At 43.3% G+C, this 23,764-nt stretch overlaps 1 pseudogene; it reads left to right on the top strand.

Annotated features, from left to right (window-relative positions):
- Positions 1-12,722: 12,722 nt before the first annotated feature.
- Positions 12,723-12,841, top strand: LOC126425600 (5S ribosomal RNA; annotated as a pseudogene).
- The last annotated feature ends 10,923 nt before the right edge of the window (positions 12,842-23,764 follow it).

Genomic DNA, 23,764 nt, shown 5'->3' with positions numbered 1-23,764 from the left:
ACGTGTTCAAATGGTTCAAATGGCTCTGAGCACTATGGGACTTAACATCTGAGGTCATCAGTCCCCTAGAACTTAGAACTACTTAAAACTAACTAGCCTAAGGACATCACACACATCCATCCCCGAGGCAGGATTCGCATCTGCGACCGTAGCGGTCGCGCGGTTCCAGACTGAAGTGCCTAGAACCGCTCGGCCACACCGGCCGGCCCACGAGTTCCAAAATGAATTCAGTCAGTCTCGAGGAGAAACACAATACACAAATATGGCAATATGAAGAAATAGATGAGTTTATCCCAAGCAATATTAGTAGAATTAGGAAATTTGCAATTTAAACGCACCAATTTTAACATAGTCTAATGTAATAATAATTTGGACAGAACTTACATAAAATGATCGATGATAGTGGATACCGTGCCATACACTATGAAACAAATTAACAATTATTCACAGTAGACACCTGGCACATGATGATATTCTCTGAAGTATTTCAAATCACAAAATGTTGGCCACAAGTACCGACCCCATAATAAAGTAATGATCATGAAATATGATAAAGGTGTATGAAAATTTCGGCCTAGCCGGGCGACGAGAACTACACCGATGCAGTTTCCTGTTACACTCGAGTGCTGGGCCCAACAAACAACGGCTAGTCATGGAGAACCACGCTAAGCAAGCTCGCAAACAGCCACACTGACCGCAGTCCTTAGCCGGCAGCCACCAGTTGACTCCCCGCCGCTTCCGTCCTGTCGCCATATACCCTCCGAGCCGCCCTCCACAACTGTTGCTCCGCGCACCAGCGCCCATAGCGCTCAGCGACCACGCCCCCTATCGCTGCGGCGAAAACAAGTGAAATGGTCTCGCGGGTAAATCAAATGAGCTGAGCCGTGACACGGCGCACTCAGAATCCCCTCTGCTATCGATCTGTCAGTGCAATCATTACACCCAATCCATATGCACTGTTGCTATAATATATCCTTGAGTGAATTGGAAACCTCCAGAAAGGGAGTATTATTTTTTTTTAAGCGGACCACACCCTGCCTATCGAACCCATATTAACTTAGGCAAGCATTTGACCTATTTCTGAATAAAGTATCTGATGCAGGGCCTTAATATTTTTACTATATGTTACATGATTCTAATACAGTCAACTGTACTAAAATTTACTTTATCCATTTTATACTTTTTAAGAAATACTTTTTCAAATTTATTAACAAAAAATATTAAGTTTTTTCTGCAGAAAATATTTTTTTATGAACTTCCAATTGGGGGAATATTAATGAATGTCGTACCAGAGGTGGCTTTTCGTGTTATGCAGAGTCTCTGAAAATTTCATTCATTTATCTATCACAGCTTCTGATATAATGGGGCATATGTACTGAAAATTTTAGTTTGAAGGAAATTGACATTAAACAAAAACCTTTTGAAATTTGTTACTTACAGTTAATTAAAACTGTCCTGCTGCATATGATGGCCCTTCTTTGGCCTCTAGCAGGTCTTCCAGCTTCTTTTTCACCTTCCTGGATGTTTGTCTTGCTTTCTTGGCCTTATTAGATGCAGACCTGTCTGCATTGCCTATCCTCATTTTATCGCAATGTTGCAGCCCAGTGATATTTTCACCAGGATTAATTCCCAACTTTTTCAGTACCCAACACTTTCCAATATAACCACAACTGAATCTAATAACAGCATCATGAACTCCTAGTTTCATTGTATGCGTGCCTACAAATACAGTTTTAGGAAGGCGGCACCTAATTATGCTGTTGAAACATTCATTTAGGTTCTGTGCCTGCCCATGCAGACATTTCCTTAGTAGGTCAGGATGAGCAAAGTCTCTGAAAATAGTTTTAATTGCTGTAATAACAGAAGAAGGATGAGAATACTGGTGAGAATAAGATTCTCCAGTTGCCTGAGTCCTATTGTATTTGCATCACGAATTTTCTCCTGATCGACACAATCCATGACATGGCTTATCATCAGTAGAGGACTTATGGAAGAATATGGCCCAAACATCTCTCTTCATTGCCTCCAGATTTTCTTTATTTCTCCTAATTGCCTGCACATAGTACACCTGCAAGTTTTCTATTTCAGTTTTAGTTAACCGACCCTGTCCAGTCAACAGTTTTCCATCTTATAATTGTTTTCCTCTCATATCAACAGTTAGTTTTCTCAGCCTTGTTCCCTAACGTTTTTGAACATGGCCTACACATTCTATTTTGCTAATAATGGCATCTCCGTATGGCTTAGAGTTGACAGTGGGTGGGTTGACAGTGGGTGACAGAAAAGTGGGCGTGGCACATAAACAAAAGTGGTAGGAAAATGCTCTTTAAATGCTCGAAAAACATTTTTTTCAGCAAAATCGTTTTCAGAGTACTTAAATAAAACTTTAATCTATCGAAATATGATGAAAACCGAAAACTGGTTTTTCTCGACCTGAACCACGGTGTGGTCCTCGTAACTGCGGTGTATGATCACTTTTGAAACTGCCATTTTATGGGAAATTCTATTCTCGAAAAATGTGAACGGGACAGGAAGAAACCACAATAAGAGGCACAATGGGACGTAATGTCTTTCATGAACCCCTCAGCAGTCTGCAGAGTATTGGTGTAGGTGCAGAAACACTAAGGGTCTTATTCACTATTCGCGCGCGCATTCATCTTTGTCCCACTGCAGTAAAGGTGAATTATTTACATTAGCGAAAGACATATATAAACCTTACACGGTGACTCGTTCTGTTTTGACTGTACACGTGACAGCACTGTAGTAGACCAGTGCAACCACTGTGGTATCGAGACGTGCAGTAAATAACGTGCACACTTCTAGGACTCGTAACCCCACCTGGCGCAATTAAAGTGCGCATTGAAATGGTCAGTAAAGACAATACTACCTACCTAATGTCGCTCTGGTTGTGTTCATATGTGAGTGCTGGTCAAGAAGGATGTGCGACTGGCACCCGTGATTTTCCAATAGGTGCTCACGGATGAGCCAAAACGTTATAAGCAACTGTTTAATAGCGTGTTGGTCCACCTCTCAATCACTGTACAGCAGCGATTCCGCATGGCATGGATTCTACTTGATAGATTTCCAGAAGTATGTGTTACGATATCTCTACTCACAGGTCACGTTTGCGAACACGCAGCTGGCGCCCGATATGTGTGCCCATGGGTACAGATCAGGCACATTTGCTGGCCACGACATCAATGTGAGTTCACCAGAATGTCCCTCAAACCACTAGAGCACGACTCCGACCTTGGAACATGAACAGTTATCCTGCTGGAAGATAGCCGTAGGGGGAGATTTCACGTAGGAAGCGATGCAGGCGGTCCGTAGTAATGTTACTTAGTTTGTAACACCATAGCTATAATGCCCTGCTGATTTATTTTGCTTTCTGTTTTATTCAACATTCCATCGTTGAGTTTTGTAGTTACTGTATGATTAATTCGATACCACAAGACTGTTTACTTTTTTCTTTGTAAAAACTTTGATGTCCTGGTAAACAAATATGCAATGCATTGTCTTTATTAGTTAAACACTTTGCCTCACTTGGAGGGAAACAAAAATTTATTATACAGGGTGAGTCACCTAACGTTACCGCTGGATATATTTCGTAAACCACATCAAATACTGACGAACCGATTCCACAGACCGAACGTGAGGAGAGGGGCTAGTGTAATTGGTTAATACAAACCATAAAAAAATGCACGGAAGTATGTTTTTTAACACAAACCTATGTTTTTTTAAATGGAACCCCGTTAGTTTTGTTAGTACATCTGAACATATAAACAAGTACGTAATCAGTGCCGTTTGTTGCATTGTAAAATGTTAATTACATCCGGAGATATTGTAACCTAAAGTTGACGCTTGAAACCTCCGACGTTCAGTTGCGTGTTGTAACAAACACCGGCCACGGGCGTTTCATAGGGCGTGGAGGACGCATAAATTGGCCAGCCCGTTCTCCTGATCTTACACCTCTGGACTTCGTTCTGTGGGGTACGTTAAAGGAGAATGTGTACCGTGATGTGCCTACAACCCCAGAGGATATGAAACAACGTATTGTGGCAGCCTGCGGCGCCATTACGCCAGATGTACTGCGGCGTGTACGACATTCATTACGCCAGAGATTGCAATTGTGTGCAGCAAATGATGGCCACCACATTGAACATCTATTGGCCTGACATGTTGGGACACACTCTATTCCACTCCGTAATTGAAAACGGAAACCACGTGTGTACGTGTACCTCACCCCTCACGGTAATGTACATGTGCGTCAGTGAAAAAGACCAATAAAAAGGTGTTAGCATGTGGACGTAATGTGCTGTTCCAGTCTCTTCTGTAGCTAAGGTCCATCACCGTTCCCTTTGGATCCCTACGTAATTCGGTGCTCTCCGATACACACGATCGAACAGCGGAGGAGTGGTACTCAAGCGTCATCTTTAGGTTACAATATCTCCGGATGTAATTAACATTTTACAATGCAACAAACGGCACTGATTACGTATTTTTTTATATGTTCATATGTGCTAACAAAACTAACGGGGTTCCATTTAAAAAAAAACGTAGGTTTGTGTTAAAAAACATACTTCCGAGCATTTTTTTATGGTTTGTGTTAACCAATTACACTAGCTCCTCTCCTCACGTTCGGTCTGTGGAATCGATTCGTCAGTATTTGATGTAGTTTACGAAATATATCCAGCGGTAATGTTAGGTGACTCACCCTGTATATAACTGAAAATTTGTTTAAATAATTTTATGTAGAATTGTCAATATGTGCAAATGATATGTTTTGTTCAAAATGTCTTGTTACTCTGTGTTTACTGATCCTCACTTAGGGTTATTAGTTCTTTATATGTATAAAAGGCGTTGCGGGAACGGAAACCGCGGCGCGCGCAAAATGTGAGTGGCATGTAGGAAGAGGTGGGGGCAAGAGTCAGTCTGGGACGAGCTGCGTACCCGCCAACAGCTCATGTAAAAGATGTGATTTGTGCTGGTGCCGAGAGAGGCTTATCGTGCCAATGTCCCACAGCATCGAATGGATGCATAAATAGATGGAACTATTCTGGGATTGGTATCTATCATCGCCACCAAGGAATGACAGAGTCCAACATTTCCGCCTGCAAATCCACCCACCCACCAACATGCACTCACCTCCATTTTCCTCAATCACTGTAACGGAACCAAGGAATTGTAGAAGGGTACGGTGAAGGATCAGCTCACGTGCCTGATTTCGATAATAAGGTAAACAAAACACTATCTATGAAAAGTTACCTTGATTTATCCTCAGTCACATATCCACTTAGGGTCCTTCCCATGCTAAAGTGCTCACTGAGTGTCCTTATTGAAAGAATATTAAAGCCCAGTGTTTTACTAATTAATGCCTCTTGAACACAGTAAAAAGAAAGTTAAAGTTAATGTGCCAAAACAGTGTACTAAAGTAAATAATGTTTGCTGAAAGTAATTTTCCAATTAAAAATGCTTATTAAAAGTTTGTGGGCTTGCTAAAAAACTAAAGTGAGAAATAGAATTTAAAGTAATAAAGTAGTACAAACAGGTATTAAAACAGAATGAGATATTCACTCTGCAGCGGAGTGTGCGCGGATATGAAACTTCCTGGCAGACTAAAACTGTGTGCCGCACCGAGACTCGAACTCGGGACCTTTGCCTTTCGCGGGCAAGTGCTCTACCATCTGAGCTACCCGAGCATGACTTAAGACCCGTCCTCAGAGCTCTACTTCTGCAAGTACCTCACCTCCTGCCTCCCAAACTTTACAGAAGCTCTCCTGCGAAGTGGTAGAGCACTTGCCCGCGAAAGGCAGAGGTCCCGAGTTCGAGTCTCGGTTCGGCACACAGTTTTAAACTGCCAGGAAGTTTCAGGTATTAAAACAGTTTGCTGTCAACTTCAAAATTAAAAGTTCTTAAGAGTGAGGCTTATAAAGTTTTGCTTAGTGAATGATCATAGTGCTGCGTGTTGTAAATTGCAAAAAGTGAGTCAGTATCTTACCAATATGTCAACTCTGCGTCTCACTGCAGTAAAGGTTGAGAACTAACTGTGGGAAGTTATATACTCATGCTTGCTAAGTGCCTGTTCCTCTTGTGTATTGAAAGTGCATATTAATAATGTAATAGGATCCACAGTTTCTCTATTGTGCTCGTGCTAGATAACAATTAACAGAAAGACCACTACCTATGAGAACAGTAACTTCTTTTATTCAAAGGTCAGTGAGAAAGTGTTTGCTATTGGACTCCATGTAACTTTCATGCTAAGTAGAAAAGTATTTAGTAGAGAGAGACTTAATATATGCACAATACATAATTTTGCAGTGAACCATATTCAGATTTCATGTCAGATAGGAAAGTATTTGAAAAGTGAGACTAAATCTATGCTCAACTGTATAATTCCAAAGTGCACTTTAATAGTAATATTATTGAAACCATTCAGTTTGACGAAACCTTGAAGGGAAAAGTGTATGTCATTATCAGTTGTACTTATGAGAATAGCTTTGTTCTGCTCTGACTGTCAGTTCCGTCTTTAACGTTAACATATGCTTGTGCCAGAGTTCGTTGCACTGTCGTGTGTCAAAGTATAGGCTGGATCTTTCCATTGAAGTTACTCATATTTATTTTCGTGAACAAAAATGTTACTCATTCTTATGCCTAATTAGGTTGGCGACCGTTTTCTTTATCATTTGTACAGTGTGGATAGGCAAAATATTGCTTGTTACTGTATGAATATTTACGTAATTCTGACTTTCACTTCCGATAAACCACCTCCGTTAGGTACAACACGGTCAGTATAACAAAATTCCTCTCAGAGGGTAACACTGCTCTGCTTCCTTATACTGTAATTATTTTAATAAAAATAATTTCACTATATGAACTGCCTCCAGCTTTGAGATTATAGTATAACAGTAGTGGGCGGTAGTGTTGTAAGTTCATTACTGTCATGGCGTCTTGGAGTACTACCACAGTTCCCATAGAAGCCCAACTGAATGTACCCCAAAGCATAATTCTGCACTCAACGGACTGAATTTGTGGCGTGGTGCACGTTTCAAGCAGCCATTCGCCTGGATGGCAGTCGTGCGAGGCCAACGACCTGGTGGAACAAGAAATGCGATGGATTCTCTAGGCGAGACGTTACTATTGACCCACGGAGAAAACTCAGGGATACTGTGACCATTGCAGTCGTAACTGACAATGTCGTTCGGTCAACACAAATAACTACCCCACTCATACAGTTATAATTGGTGGAGACTTCAACCTACCCTCGATTTGTTGGCGAAAATACATGTTCAAAGCTGGTAGTAGACAGAAAACATCTTCCGAAATTGTACTAAATGCTTTCACTGAGAATTACTTTGAACAATTAGTTCATGAGCCCACACGAATTTTAAATGGTTGCGAAAACACACTTGACCTCTTAGCCACAAATAATCCTCATCTAATAGAGAGCGGATACAGGGATTAGTGAACACAAGGTCATTGTAGCGAGGCTCAAAACCATATCAACCAAAAACACTAAAAATAAACGCTAAATATATCTATTTAAAACAGCAGATAAAAATTCGCTTGATGCCTTCGGAAGAGAGAGTCTCCATTCTTTCCAAGCTAATTATGTATGTGTAGACCAGATATGGCTCAAATTCAGAGATACAGTATCGACAGAAATAGATTCATAACGCATAAATTAATAAGAGACGGAACTGATCCACCATGGTACACAAAACACGTCACAACACTGTTGCAGATGCAACGAAAAAAGCATGCCAAATTCAGAAGAACGCAAAATCCCCAAGACTGGAAAGTCTTCACGGAAGCTCGAAATTTCGAGCGGACGTCAATACGAGATGCTTTTAATAGTTTCAACAATGAAACATTGTCTCAAAATATGGTAGAAAACCCAAAGAGGTTCTGGTCGTATGTAAAGTACACCAGCGGCAAAAAACAATCAATACAATCACTGCGCGATAGCGATGGAAATGTTACCGATGAAGGTGCCACTAAAGCGGAGTTACTAAATACAGATTTCCGTAATTCCTTCACGAAAGAAGACGAAGTAAATATTCCAGAATTCGAAACCAGAACAGCTGTTGACATGAGTGACATAAAAGTAGATATCTTAGGTGTTGCGGAACAACTCAGATCACTTACAAAAGGCAATCTTCCGGTCAAGATGGTATACCAATCAGGTTCCTTTCAGAGTGTGCAGACACAATAGCGTCTTTCTTAGCAATCATGTACAACCACTTACTTGACAAAAGGTCTCTTCCTAAACACTGAAAAGTAGCACAGGTCACACCAATATTCAAGAAAGGAAATAGGAGTAACCCATTGAATTGACCTCATTGACCTCAATTTGCAGTAGGATTTTTGAGCAAATACTGTAGTTCGAGCTTTATGAATCACCTTGAAGAAAATGACTTATTGATACATAACCAACACGGATTCAGAAAATATCGTTCTTGTGCAACACAGCTAGCTCTTTATTCCCATCAAGTAATGAGTGCTGTCGACAAAGGATCTCAGATCGATCCCATATTCCTAGATTTCCAGAAGGCTTTTGATACCGTTCCTCACAAGCGACTATTAATGCAATTGCGTGCGTATGGAGTATCGTCTCAGTTGTGTGACTCGATTCGTGATTTCCTCTCAGAGAGGTCACAGTTCGTAGTGATAGACGGTAAATCATCGAGTAGAACAGAAGTGATATCTGGCGTCCCGCAAGGTAGTGTCATAGGCCCTCTGCTGTTCCTGATTTACGTAAATGATCTATTCGATAATCTGAGCAGTCCCCTTAGATTGTTTGCAGATAACGCTGTAATGTACCGTCTAGTAAAATCATCAGACGATCAATTCCAGTTACAAAATGATCTAGAGAGAATTTTTGTATGGTGCGAAAAGTCGCAATTGGCTCTAAACAAAGAAAGTGCGAGGTCATCCACTTGGTTACTAAACGAAATCCGATAAATTTTGGGTATACGATAAATCGCACAAATCTAAGGGCTGTCAATTCGACTAAATACCTAGGAATTACAATTACGAGCACCTTAAATTGGAAAGACCACATAGATAATATAGTGGGGAAGGTGAAACAAAGACAGGGCTTTGTTGGCAGAACACTTAGAAGATGCGAAAAACCCATTAAAGAGACAGCCTGCATTACACTTGTCCGTCCTCTGCTGGAATATTGCTGCGCGGTATGAGATCCTTACCAGGTAGAATTGAAGGAGGACATCGAAAAAGTGCAAAGAAGGGCAGCTCGTTTCGTGTTATCGCGCATTAGGGGTGAGAATTCACTGATATGATACGCGAGTTGGGGTGGCAGTCACTGAAACAAAGGCGGTTTTCTTTGCGGCGAGACCTATTTACGAAATTTCAATCACCAACTTTCTCTTCCGAATGCGAAAATATTTTGTTGACACCCACCTACGTAGGGATAAATTGGTTGGTTTGGGGGAAGAGACCAAACAGCGAGGTCATCGGTCTCATCGGATTAGGGAAGGACGGAGAAGGAAGTCGGCCGTGCCCTTTCAAAGGAACCATCCCGGCATTTGCCTGGAGTGATTTAGGGAAATCACGGAAAACCTAAATCAGGATGGCCGGACGCGGGATTGAACCGTCGTCCTCCCGAATGCGAGTCCAGTGTGCTAGCCACTGCGCCACCTCTCTCGGTAGGGATAAATGATCATAATAATAAAATAAGAGAAATCAGAGCTCGAACGGAAAGATTTAGGTGTTCCTTTTCCCCACGCGCCATTCGAGTGTGGAATGGTAGAGAAGTAGTATGGAAATGGCTCGATGAACTCTATGCCAAGCACTTAAGTACGGATTGCAGACTAACCATGTAGATGTAGAACAAGTATATACTTTGATGCAAGTCACTGCCACGATGCTAAGTACGCTCATGATCAGAAAAAAACAGAACACCTTGAACGAAAAGAGACAGGACGTTCATGTTCATAGTACATGTACATTAGTATGTGCCAGAGGAATGATTATTGAACCATGTCGGCCCCCGGGTTCTCATTGACGAATATGCAGAAACATGCTAGTTGGCAATGTTGAATAGAATGGCATCAGAGAGTGTTTTCCGACGGATGCAGGGTGTGTTTGTTTGGAAACGATGGCTGCATTTTGGTTCGCCGCAGATTTGGTTTGTAGCAGACGGGGACCGGCATCACAGTGAGTGCATTCGCACAGGACATGCAGCGCCATCTCAGTGTCTTGTGGTGTGGGGTGCCATTGGGTACAACCACAAATCACAGCTGGTGCGTGTCCAGGGCTCTGTAACCAGTGTGACCTACGTGAATGAGATCCTGCGACTCGTTGCCACACCCTTTCTGCACAACACCCCAGATGCCATCTTTCAGCAATACGATGCACGCCCACTTGTTGCTGCACGAACACGTGCCTTCTTGGTGTCGCAGGATGTCAGCCTTTTGCCCTGGCCCCCCAGACGAGCAGACCTGTCGCCAGTCGAAAATGTGTGGTGTGTGGTGGAACGACGGGTGACCCAATGCGAACCACAACAGATGAACTTTGGACCCAAGTGAATGCAGCTTGGATGGCTACACCACATGACGCCATTCGTACCTTATACGCGTTGATGCCATCACGCACGGAATAAGTTCCCACGGCCCATAGCGGACCCTGTGCGTACTAGGCAACAGCACACTATGAACCGAGGTGACTGAAATCCTAATCATTTCTGCGGAACATAATAACGTACATATCCTGTGACTTTGAACGTCCTATCTCTGATTGTTCAAGGTGTTCTGTTTTTACTGAACATGAATGTAGAAAGTAACTTATTATTTATATTTCGCGCACGCTACAAAACCCAGTTGGATATATATATCTTTTTTCTTTTTGAGTCATCAGTCCTCTGACTGGTTTCATGCGGCCCTCCACGAATTCCTCTCCTTTGCCAACCTCTTCATCTCGGAATAGCACTTTCAACCTACGTCCTCAATTATTTGCCTGATATATTCCAATCTCTGTCTTCCTCTACAGTTTTTGCCGTGACCCGTTTCCTCTACTACCACTGAAGTCATTCCCTGATGTCTTAACAGATGTCCTATCTTCCCGTCCCTTCTCTTTGTCAGTGTTTTCCACATACAGTATTCCTTTCCCCGCCGCTTCTACGCTCTTCCTCAATCTACTTTTCCATTCTTATGTGTGCTAATCTTGCCAGCCGGCCGCTGGTAGCCGAGCGGTTCTGGCGCTACAGTCTGGAACCGCGCGACCGCTACGTCGCAGGTTCGAATCCTGCCTCGGGCATGGATGTGTGTGCTGTCCTTAGGTTAGTTAGGTTTAAGTAGTTCTAAGTTCTAGGGGACTTATGACCTCAGCAGTTGAGTCCCATAGTGCTCAGAGCCAGCCAGCTAATCTTGCCAGCAACTTGGCTGCATGAGCTGTTAAGCTGATTGTGCGATAATTCTCTCATTGTCAGCTCTTACAGTAGTCGGAATTGTATGCACGATAATTTTTCCGAGAATCAGATGGTATGTCGCCAGACTCGTACATTCTACACGCCAACGTGGATAGTCATTTTGTTGCCACTTCTCCCAGTGATTTTAGAAATTCTGAGGGAATGTTGTCTATCCCTTCTGTCTTATTTGATCTTAAGTCCTCCAAAGCTGTCTTAAATTCTAATACTGGATCCCCTGTCTCTTCTAAATCTACTCCTGTTTCTTCTTCTATCACGTCAGACAAATCTTCCCACACATAGAGGCCTTCTTTGCACCTATCCTCTCTCTTCTCTGCATTTGATAGTGGAATTCTCATTGAACTTCTAATGTTACTGTCCTTCCTTTTAATTTCTCCGAAGGTTATTTTCACTTTTCTATATGTTGAGTTAGTCCTTCAGAATGTCATTTGTTTTTCGATTTATTTTTCATGTAACCATTTCGTCTTAGCTTGTTCAAGCTTATTCAAGCTGTCTACCTTACGGGGAGCAGCAAACTGCGACTATTTGTTGATGACGCTGGAGTGTGCGGAAAAGAGTCGTCTTTGAGTGACTATAGGTGTGATGATCGACCTTCCTCTAAATGTAGAAAAATTTAAACTAATGGAAACGAGTAGGAAAAACAATCCTGTAACGTTCAACTACTGGCTTAGTGGTGTGCTGCGTGACGCAATCACGTCGAATTAATATATGGGGAGATCATAAAGTTTCCGTTTGAGGGCGTTGCTGCAGCGTATATGCAACGTAGCGCGACTCAGATGCGGGCATCTGAGATTTAGGCGACGAACGCTGGCGCGACAGAGATTGCTGCTGCTTCATGATAACGCACGCCCACATATCGCAAATGTAGCCCAGACGTTTTGCCAACTGAAGCGACAGACAATTCAAGCACCCGCCGTATAGTCCTGAATCGCTTCCCATGCTATTATCACGCCTCCAGTCCCTCAAAAAGGGCCTTGAAGGATCGACGATTCCTATCGGACGAAGGTGTGCAGCAGGCAGTTAGGGACTTCTTCAGGGAGCAGTACAAAATGTTTTACCAAACTGATATCTTCAGGCTGGTGCAATGGTGAGAATATTGATACAATGCTCACAGCGATTTTGCCTGATTGGCATACCGATTCTGGGCTGTACGACCTTCGAACGGAAACTTTTTGATCGCCCCTTATATCTAGACATACCGGCAGCGGCTCTTGCCGCAGTGGATACACCGGTTCCCGTCAGAACGGAAACTTTTTGATCGCCCCTTATATCTAGACATACCGGCAGCGGCTCTTGCCGCAGTGGATACACCGGTTCCCGTCAGAACTCCGAAGTTAAGCGCTGTCGGGCGTGGCCGGTACTTGGATGGATGACCATCCGGGCTGCCATGCGCTGTTGCCACTTTTCGGGGAGCACTCAGCCTCGTGATGCCAATTGAGGAGCTACTCGACCGAATAGTAGCGGCTCCGGTCAAAGAAAACCATCGTAACGACCGGGAGAGCAGTGTGCTGACCACACGCCCCTCCTATCCGCATACTCATTGAGGATGACACGGCGGTCGGATGGTTCCGACGGGCCACTTGTGGCCTGAAGACGGATTGCTTTTTATACCTAGACGTAATGGGTTTGTTTACAAATAACTTTTCTGCTACAAGTTACGATTTTCTTTTATTCACATTTTACACGACTTGTTTCGGGAAATGATTTTCTCTTTGTACTATGCCACTTTTACGTAATGTCTTCGATGCAGAACCTCACACATAGAAGACCTTTCGAAAAAACGGCACAGTACGAAGAGAAAACACACTTGAAAACGGGAATCGTTTCCCGAAGTGCGTCCGTGTAAAACATGAATAAAAGAAAATCGAGACAGGCATCAGAAAAGTTTTTATAAAGAAACCAATTGTTTTCACAGACATTTATAATGAACAAATTCGTATCTTGGCGTTGGGTTGCGAAGTGATATGGCATGGAGCAAACACTCAATGTCGGTTTGCAGGGTAGCGGAATTGTCTGCATCGCTTTATTAAAAGAATCCTAGGAAAGTTTAAAGAAAAAGCTATACTCATCCCGAACAGGCCATGAAGGCCCAAAGGTACCGACCGGCCGCCGTGTCATCCTCAGAAACACAGGCGTCACTGGATGCGGATATGGAGGGGCATGTGGCCGGCAAACCGCTCTCCCGGCCGTATGTCACTTTACGAGACCGGAGCCGCTACTTCTCAATCAAGTAACTTCTCAGTTTGCCTCACAAGGGGTGGGTGCATCCCGTTTGGCAACAGCGCTCGGCAGACCGGATGGTCACCCATCCAAGTGGTACCCCAGCCCGACAACGCTTAACTTTGGTGATCTGACGGGAACCGGTATTACCACTGCGGCAAAGCCGTTGGCTTAGGGAACTTTGGTTCATTTATAAAGGTGAGCGCGTATACTACACTTCCGCGATCCGTTCTTGATTACTGTCCGATTGTTTAGGGTCTCCATCAGGTTGGATTAGGGAACTTTAGAGGTGTGCTGCAAAATTTGGTATCGGTAGGTTCGACCAACACTCAAGTGGCGCGAAATTGCTCCGTTAACTCAACTGGGTTGAGGGTAGAAGTTCTCATCATTAAATATTACTGACAAAATTTGGAGAAGCGGCATTTGAAGCTGTCCGCAGAGAAACCCTATTGGCACCAATGTACATTTCGTGTAAGATCCGCTAAGCTGGCCGATACGGAGCCACTATACAGTCCTTTTTGCCTTTCTCCTTTTGCTACTGGAAAGAGAAAGGGAGTGACGTATAGGATGCTTTTACATCTGCATTCCCATCGACCACGGTACGGTGTTTGACGGATGGTATCTTGTACTACTATTAGTGATTTTCAACTAGGGCGAGGGGAAAACGACTGTTTAAAAGCTTCCGTATGAGCCCTAATTCCTCACACCTTATCTTCACGGCCCTTACGCGCAATGTACGTTGGCGGCAGTAGAATCGATCTCCAATCGGCGTCAAACGCCGTTTCTATAAATTTCCACGATAATGACTCGCAAAGGAACGTCGTCTTCCCTCCAGGGATTCCCATCTGTGTTTACAATGCTTCTCCGCAATACGTGCGCGCTGATCGAACCTACCGTTAACAAATCTAGCAGCACCCCTCTGAAACGCTTCGATGCTTTCCTTTAACCTGACCTGGTGCTACTTAGTTAGTTAGTTAGCTGCCTGTTCCATTGATCAATCGCACGGTACGGTAGCCGTTATGATATGGAACGTACCAAGTGCACAAGAAATGCACATGTGAAACAAGATTTTGTAATATACAGTGTGTTACAAAAAGGTACGGCCAAACTTTCAGGAAACATTCCTCACACACAAAGAAAGAAAATATGTTATGTGGACATGTGTCCGGAAACGCTTACTTTCCATGTTAGAGCTCATTTTATTACTTCTCTTCAAATCATATTACTCATGGAATGGAAACACACAGCAACAGAACGTACCAGCGTGACTTCAAACACTTTGTTACAGGAAATGTTCAAAATGTCCTCCGTTAGCGAGGATACATGCATCCACCCTCCGTCGCATGGAATCCCTGTTGCGCTGATGCAGCCCTGGAGAATGGCGTATTGTATCACAGCCGTCCACAATACGAGCACGAAGAGTCTCTACATTTGGTACCGGGGTTGGGTAGACAAGAGCTTTCAAATGCCCCCATAAATGAAACTCAAGAGGGCTGAGGTCAGGAGAGCGTGGAGGCCACGGAATTGGTCCGCCTCTACCAATCCATCGGTCACCGAATCTATTGTTGAGAAGCGTACGAATACTTCGACTGAAATGTGCAGGAGCTCCATCGTGCATGAACCACATGTTGTGTCGTACTTGTAAAGGCACATGTTCTAGCAACACAGGTAATCCCGTATGAAATCATGATAACGTGCTCCATTGAGCGTAGGTGGAAGAACATGGGGCCCAATCAAGACATCACCAACAATGCCTGCCCAAACGTTCACAGAAAATCTGTGTTGATGACGTGATTGCACAATTGCGTGCGGATTCTCGTCAGCCCACACATGTTGAGTGTGAAAATTTACAATTTGATCACGTTGGAATGAAGCCTCATCCGTAAAGAGAACATTTGCACTGAAATGAGGATTGACACATTGTTGGATGAACCATTCGCAGAAGTGTACCCGTGGAGGCCAATCAGCTGCTGATAGTGCCTGCACACGCTGTACATGTTACGGAAACAACTGGTTCTCCCGTAGCACTCTGCATACACTGACGTGATCAACGTTACCTTGTACAGCACCAACTTCTCTGACGCTGACATTAGGGTTATCGTCAACTGCACGAAGAATTACCTCGTCCATTGCAGGTGTCCTCGTCGTTCTAGGTCTTCCCCAGTCGCGAGTCATAGGCTGGAATGTTCCGTGCTCCCTAAGACGCCGATCAATTGCTTCGAACGTCTTCCTGTCGGGACACCTTCGTCTTGAAATCAGTCTCGATACAAACGTACAGCGCCACGGCTATTGCCCCGTGCTAATCCATACATCAAATGGACATCTGCCGACTCCGCATTTGTAAACATTGCACTGACTGCAAAACCACGTTCGTGATGAACACCAACCTGTTGATGCTACGTACTCATGTGCTTGATGCTAGTACTGTAGAGCAATGAGTCACATGTCAACACAAGCACCGAAGTCAACATTACCTTCCTTCAATTGGGCCAACTGGCGGTGAATCGAGGAAGTACAGTTCATACTGACGAAACTAAAATGAGCTCTAACATGGAAATTAAGCGTTCCGGACACATGTCCACATAACATCTTTTCTTTATTTGTGTGTGAGGAATGTTTCCTGAAAGTTTGGCCGTACTTTTTTGTAACACCCTGTATATATATTACAATACAGAGTTAAAGATTAATATTTCTATTATTTACCCCATTCCCTTAAATGGCACAAAATGCGTATACTATATTTATAGATTTATTTATTCCTATTCACGAATTCATCTATGGTATAGAAGTAATTATCAAGAATATATGATTTCAATTCATTTTTGAAGCCGTTACTGCCGTCTGTCAGACATTTTATTTCATCTGGTAATTTGTCGAAAATTTTTTATAGCAGCATATTTTACCCCAAAGATAGGCTGAGTAAAGGATAGTGTAAATCTTTCTTATTTCTGGTATTATAATCATGAATGTCACTGTTGTTTTTAAACTGGTCCATGTTGTTGAGAACAAATTTAATTAGTGAGTAAATGTACTGTGAGGCTGTTGTAAGAATTCCCAATCTTTTAAAAAGATGCCTACAAGATGTGCCACTATGAACCACACACATTATTCTAACCACTTTCTTTTAAGCAGTGAATACTTTTTGTCTAAATGTTGAGTTACCACAAAATATTATTCCGTATGACATCAGAGAGTGAAAGTATGCAAAGTATGTTAGTTTACTAATTTCTATATCCTCAAAATTGACAATTATTCTGATTGCAAAAGTTGCTGAACCTAGTCGCTTTACAACATCCAAAATACGAATTTTCCAATTAAGATTCTCATCTATGTGTACACCCAAAAACTTAGTATGCTCTACCCTGTCTACTGACTTCTGTTGATGTGTTATATTTATTGAAGAACTGTACTTTTTGCAGCAGAAAATTGCATGTACTGTGTATTTTCAAAGTTTAGAGCAAGAGCATTTACAGAAAACCGATTAATGATTTTTCCAAAGACCTTATTTGTATCATTTTCAATTGGAGTTTCTTTTACTGGATTAATAATGATGCTTGTATCATCAGCAAACAGTGTCGGTTCAACTTCCTGTTTCAGATAGGAAGGGAGGTCGTTCACATATATCAAGAACAGAAGGGGACCCATGATTGCACCCTGTGGAACACCTAATGTAATTTCACCCCAGTTGTATGACGAGGCAAACCTGCTGTTCATAACAAAGCTTTACTGCGCTCCAGGAAAGTTCTCAACTTCAAATTATTCTTGGGACTGAGAGCTGGCTGCAACGCGAAGTAAAAAGCTATCAGATATTTAGCGAGTTTATCGGAAAGACAGATTAGACGCCGCAAGAAGGGGAATGTTCATAGCAGTCGACAAAAATATTGCACCTATTGAGACTGAAATTGTGACAGTGAAGTTATCTGGTCTCGCATAACAGATCTAGGTGAAACCAAGTTAATTCTTGGATGTTTCTACCGACCAACCGACACCGCTGTGATAGTTCTCGGGTCATTCAAAATAGTCTATGGTCAATTGTGCATAAGTACCCAGATGACGCAATACTACACTCATGCTCATAAATTAAGAATAATGCTGATACATGGTGAAACAACTCTCTGGTGGGCGGTTTGCGGGTTTAAATCACCTCGGGGTATGACCATGCGGTACATTTGACCTACAGTCGTTGCAAACGGTGGCGCTCGCAGCAGTCCACATACGCAGAGGTGTGTTGTTGGTGCATGTCAGAGTACGGTGCAGCGAGTAAGTGTGCAGACGTTTTCAGACATGCTGATGGTGACTGTGTGTTGAAAATGGCTCAAAGAACACATATTGATGACGTTATGAGAGGTAGAATACTAGAGCGACTGGAGGCTGTTCAAACACAGCAGGTCGTAGCACGGACCCCCCTTTTGACACAAAGTGTGACCTCAAGATTATGGCAACGATTCCAGCCTACAGCGAACGTGTCCGGACGCTACAGTACGGGACGACCACAGTGTACAACACCACAAGGAGACCGATATCTCACCATCAGTGCCCGCAGACGGCCACGGAGTACTGCAGGTAGCCTTGCTCGGGACCTTACCGCAGCCACTGGAACGGTTGTCTCCAGACCAACAGTCTACAGACGACTGAACAGACGTGGTTTATTCGCCTGGAGATCTGCAAGGTGCATTCCACTGACCCCTGGTCACAGGAGAGCCCGTAAAGCCTGTTGTCAAGAACACAGTACATCGTCATTGGAACAGTGGTCCCAGGTTATGTTCACAAACGAGTCCAGGTATAGTCTCAACAGAGATTCTCGCCGGGTTTTCATCTGGCGTGAACCAGGAACCAGATACCAACCCCCTAATGTCCTTGAAATGGACCTGTATGGAAGTCGTGGTTTGATGGTGTGGGGTGGAATTATGATTGGTGCACGTACATCCCGGCATGTTTTTAACAGAGGAACTGTAACAGGTCAGGTGTATCGGGACGTCATTCTGCACCAGTATGTCCGCCTTTTCAGGGGTGCAGTGGGTCCCACCTTCCTCTTGATGGATGATAACACACGGCTCCACCGAGCTGCCATCGTGGAGTACCTTGAAACAGAAGATATCAGGTGAATGGAGCGGCCTGCCTGTTCTCCAGATCTAAACCCCATCCAGTACGTCTGGGATGCTCTCGGTCGACGTGTCGCTGCACGTCTTCAAACCCCTACGACACTTCAGGAGCTCCGACGGGCACTGGTGCAAGAATGGGAGGCTATACCGCAGCAGCTGCTCGACCACCTGATCCAGAGTATGCCAACCCGTTGTGCGGCCCGTGTACGTGTGTATGGTGATCATATCCCGTACTGATGTCGGGGTACATGCGCTGGAAACAGTGGCGTTTTGTAGCACAAGTGTTTCGGGACCGTTTTCACAACTATCACCAATTCCATGGAGTTGCATATCTGTGCCGTGTGTGTTCCCTATGTGCCTATGCTATTAGCGCCAGTTTTGTGTAGTGCCACGTTATGGGGCACCACATTCTGCAATTATCATTAATTTATGAGCATGATCGTAGTTAGTGATGAGTCTGAACTACCGAGAATAGAGTGGAACGTGTATGGATTCATTGGAAGGGGTTATAGAAACTGGTACAGAAAGACGGTTTTATGAAGTACTTTTAAACACGTTTTCCGAAAACTACCTTGAGCAGCTAGTTCGGCAGCCTACACGGGATAGAAGTATCTTAGACCGTCTAGCTACAAACTGGTCGGATGTTATCGATGGTGTCAGTACAGAGACGGGGGTTAGTGATCATGATATCATCACAGCGACTATGGTTATGAAAGGTAATAAATCATTCAAGAGGCCTAGGAGAGTGTTTCTGTTAGAAAGAGCAGATAAGCAGCTGTTAACACCTCACTTAGGCAACGAATTACAATCATTTAGTTCCAGAATGATGAACATAGACGAATTATGGGAAAAGTTTAAACAGATTCTAAATCGTGCTCTGGACAAGTATTAATTAAGAACGGAAAAGACCCACCTTTGTTTAATAACGAAATTCGGAAAATGTTGAGGAAGCAAAGGTTCAAAAGAAGATACGCAAATGACTACAGGCGAAGATTAGTAGATATTGGCACATCTGCATAGAGACCTATGTGCGACGCACACAACAGCTACCAGCGTTACATCTTGGCTGAAAATCTGGAGGAGAACCCGAAAAAGTTCAGGTCCTCTGTAGAATCGCTAAGCGGATCTAAGGCTTCCATCCAGTCGCTTGTTGACTAGTCTGGTCTGGCAATAGACGATAGCGAAAGAAAAGCCGAAGTTTTAAGTTCCACGTTTAAGAAGTCGTTCATGCAGGAGAATCGTAAAAACGTACCGTCGTTTGACTATCGCACAGTGTCCCCTATGGACGACATCGTAATAAGCATCCTTGGCGTAGAGAAACAACAGAAAGAGTTGAAAGCAAAAACGCCACCAGGTGCGGATGGTTTTACAAAGACTATACGTCACCGATATCTCACTTAGTTTCCATTTATAGCGAATCTTTCGTCCAGCCCAAAGTGACAAGCGACTAGAAAAAAGCGCAGGTGACTCATGCACATGGTGGTCCATTGATAGTGACCGGGCCAAATATCTCACGAAATAAGCATAAAACGAAAAAACTGCAGCGAACGAAACTCGTCCAGCTTGAAGGGGGAAACCAGATGGCGCTATGGTTGACCAACTGGATGGCGCTGCCGTAGGTCAAACAGATATCAACTGCATTTTTTAAAAAATAGGAACCCCCATATTTTATTACATATTCGTGCAGTACGTAAAGAAATATGAATTTTTCAGTTGGACCACTTTTTCGCTTTGTGGTAGATGTAATAGTCACAAACGTGCCTGTGCGGAATTCTGGTGTTTGCGCTAACAGACGGCGCTGATTATGTGCAGCACTATCCTCTCTTTCATTTGTGGCACCTTTAGCGATTTGTTTCATGGTTGTTTAATATTAACCGCTGCACTATCAATGGTGTTAAATATTTATGTCATTATCTAGAATATTGGCACTAAAGGACAGGTCAACCACTGTTTCTTAACTCTTCTTCTTTTTGACAATCTTACTTTTGTCGTGTTCTTCATTTTATTGCTTTTTATTACTGTAATGCCTTTTCTACGTTATAAGCTTATTACAGACTTCAACTATTGTATCGCCCTTTATTTTCTTTGTTTCTATTAATTATTGAAAACTAGTGTATGCCGACATTAGCGACATCTGGTGAACTTACAACACAAACATCTTGTGGCTACTGTACGGTAGCTTGTTTTGAACAGTAGTACTACAGACAACATGACTCGTGCGTATGATGTTGTTTATATGTATTTGACAATGCTGGTGCTGATTCCGTATTTAACATTTGACGATGCCACTATGGCTGCAGTACGTTAGAACTTTGTTTTTATGAAACAGGTATGTCTCTTCGTATTTAAAGCACACAAATGTTAATTTTGTCAGTACTACTTTTCATTATGGTCTATGTATTGTTCTTAAGCTGTAGACAGTTTGCGAGTATATTTATGTTTTTCCCATCTCTGCTGCAGATCTGATGATGATCATTCAACACCGAAACAGGTAATCTGTTAACAAAAAGTTTGTGACCATAGACGTAAATTAAAGGAAACTTACAAACGCATAAGTACGTAGTATCACGTAACATTTCGCCAGAGCGGACCTATTTGCTTCGTGATACATTACCCGCGTTAAAATGGACCGTTTACCATTTGCGGAAAAGGTCGATATCGTGTTGATGTATGGCTATTGTGATCAAAATGCCCAACGGGCGTGTGCTATGTATGCTGCTCGGTATCCTGGACGACATCATCCAAGTGTCCGGACCGTTCGCCGGATAGTTACGTTATTTAAGGAAACAGGAAGTATTCAGCGACATGTGAAACGTCAGCCACGACCTGCAACAAATGATGATGCCCAAGGAGGTGTTTTAGCTGCTATCGCGGTTAATCCGCACATCAGTAGCAGACAAATTGCGCGAGAATCGGGTATCTCAAAAACGTCGATGGTGAGAATGCTACATCAACATCGATTGAACCCGTACCATCTTTCCATGCACCAGGAATTGCATGGCGACAACTTTGAACGTCATGTACAGTTCTGCCACTGGGCACAAGAGAAATTACGGGACGATGACAGATTTTCGGGAGGTGCTCTAGTTAGCGACGAAGCGTCATTCACCAACAGCGGTAACGTAAACCGGGATAATATGCAGTATTGGGCAACGGAAAATCCACGATGGCTGTGACAAGTGCAACATCAGCGACCTTGGCGGGTTAATGTATGGTGCGGCATTAAGGGACGAATGATAATTGGCTCCCATTTTATCGATGGGAATCTAAATGGTGCAATGTATGCTGATTTCCTACGTAATGTTCTACCGATGTTACTACAAGATGTTTCACTGCATGACAGAATGGCGATGTGCTTCCAACATGATGGATGTCCGGCACATAGCTCGCGTGCGGTTGAAGTGGTATTGAATAGCATATTTCATGACAGGTGGATTGGTCGTCGAAGCACCATACCATGGCCCGCACGTTCACCGGATCTGACGTCCCCGGATTTCTTTCTGTGGGGAAAGTTGAAGGATATTTGCTATCGTGATCCACCGACAACGCCTGACAACATCCGTCAGCGCATTGTCGATGCATGTGCGAACATTACGGAAGGCGAACTACTCGCTGTTGAGAGGAATGTCGTTACACGTATTGCCAAATGCATTGGGGTTGACGCACATCATTTTGAGCATTTATTGCATTAATGTGGTATTTACAGGTAATCACGCTGTAACAAAAAGGGTTCGAATGGCTCTGAGCACTATGGGAATCAACATCTTAGGTCATAAGTCCCCTAGAACTTAGAACTACTTAAACCTAACTAACCTAAGGACACGACACATACCTATGCCCGAGGCAGGATTCGAACCTGCGACCGTACCAGTCCCGCGGTTCCGGACTGCAGCGCCAGAACCGCTAGACCACCGCGGCCGGCACGCTGTAACAGCTTGGCTAGACCATCGCGGCCGGCACGCTGTAACAACTTGGGTTGTCAGAAATGATAAGTTCACAAAGGTGCATGTATCACAATGGAGCAACCGAAATAAAATGCCAAACGTACTTACGTTCTGTATTTTAATTTAAAAAACCTACCTGTTACCAGCTGTTCGTGTAAAATTGTGAGCCATATGCTTCTCACTATTACAGCGCCATCTATCACAAAGCCAAAAAAGTGGTCCAACTAAAACATTCATATTTCTTTACGTACTACACCAATATGTAATAAAAAATGGGGGTTCCTATTTTAAAAAAAAACGCACTTGATATCCGTTTGACCTATGGCAGCGCCATCCAGCGAGTCAACCATAGCGCCAGCTGGTTTCCCCCTTCAAAGTAGACATGCGCAAACTGGGTTTCGCGCGAGCGATGCTTTCTTAAGTCGTGCTGATTCGTGGACATAAGCTTTTCGACCTCTGAGATATATATTACAGTCGTACTCAGAATGTATCCTAAAAATCTGCAGCAAACTGATGTTAAGGATATTGGCTTTTAATTTTGCGAGTCGATTTCTTTAACTTTTCTTATATACAGGGTGGTCGGATCGTGACCGGGCCAAATATCTCACGAAATAAGCGTCAAACGAAAAAACTACAAAGAACTAGTTTTTTCGTTTGACGCTTATTTCGTGAGATATTTGGCCCGGTCACGATCAATGGACCACCCTGTATATATGAAAAGTTAAAGAAATCGACTCGCAAAATTAAAAGCCAATATCCTTAACATCAGTTTGCTGCAGAATTTTAGGATGCATTCTGAGTACGCCTGTAATATGTATCTCAGAGGTCGAAAACCTTATGTCCACGAATCAGCACGACTTAAGAAAGCATCGCTCGCGCGAAACCCAGTTTGCGCATGATATACTGCAAATTATGGATGGAGGGCAACATACAGATTTCATGTTTCTACATTTGCGAAAAATATTCACATGATACCCCACTGCAGACTGTTAAAGAGGATATGTGCATTCGGAATAAGCTCGCAGATGTGTGACTGGCTCGAAGACTTCTGAAGTAAG

The sequence above is a fragment of the Schistocerca serialis genome, chromosome 10 (genome assembly GCF_023864345.2).
Source record: "Schistocerca serialis cubense isolate TAMUIC-IGC-003099 chromosome 10, iqSchSeri2.2, whole genome shotgun sequence".
Taxonomy (NCBI): Eukaryota; Metazoa; Arthropoda; class Insecta; order Orthoptera; family Acrididae; genus Schistocerca; species Schistocerca serialis.
The sequence above is the reverse complement of the archived record's forward strand: the minus strand, read 5'-3'. Positions and strand labels throughout refer to the sequence as shown.